Source organism: Symphalangus syndactylus, chromosome 3, assembly GCF_028878055.3.
Source record: "Symphalangus syndactylus isolate Jambi chromosome 3, NHGRI_mSymSyn1-v2.1_pri, whole genome shotgun sequence".
In the NCBI taxonomy this organism is placed as follows: domain Eukaryota; kingdom Metazoa; phylum Chordata; class Mammalia; order Primates; family Hylobatidae; genus Symphalangus; species Symphalangus syndactylus.
The window spans coordinates 78,220,408-78,221,013 of NC_072425.2; positions in this window are offsets into that span (position 1 = coordinate 78,220,408).

A 606-nucleotide genomic window follows, 5' to 3' on the forward strand; every position below is an offset into this window, starting at 1 on the left:
GAAATCACATTGTTGCAGCCCTTATATATGGAGTGGAGGAGTTACAGAAATCCCTTGACCTTTCAAGGTCATTTGAGCCAAATTAGTACCAGAACCAGACAATATCTTTCCAGGGACATTGTAGCCTTCCCTCGTGGTGAGAGATGGCTCTAAACAAATCCCATCTCTTACCGCCCCACCCGCCCCAGAGAAGGCGAGCTTCTGTTTTGGCAGGTCCCACGAGTACTATGACTTGGCCCGAACCAAGAGAGATGATTTAGAGCATAGGCTGGATTATCCATGTGCCCTATTCCCCTGTGACTTGTGAAAAGCCAGTCTCTGCACCTTGGTGTGTAAAGGGGACTGAAATGGTGGGACGAGTCACACTTGGGTGTAACATTACAGGAAGACTTAGAGAGGCATCTGGTTCTTTGGAGCCATTAATCCTTGAATGGAATCTGGTGATGACATATCACGGTCTGCTGAGTTCTCTACCAGTTGGAGCAGGAATTGACCCCGGTGAGTGTTTTCCAATAAAATGCATCCAAGTGAGATCGACTTCTCATTTTAGACTGGCTCTTATCCCATGATGGAGGAGCACATTTTGTCCTTAGGAAAAACATTTAG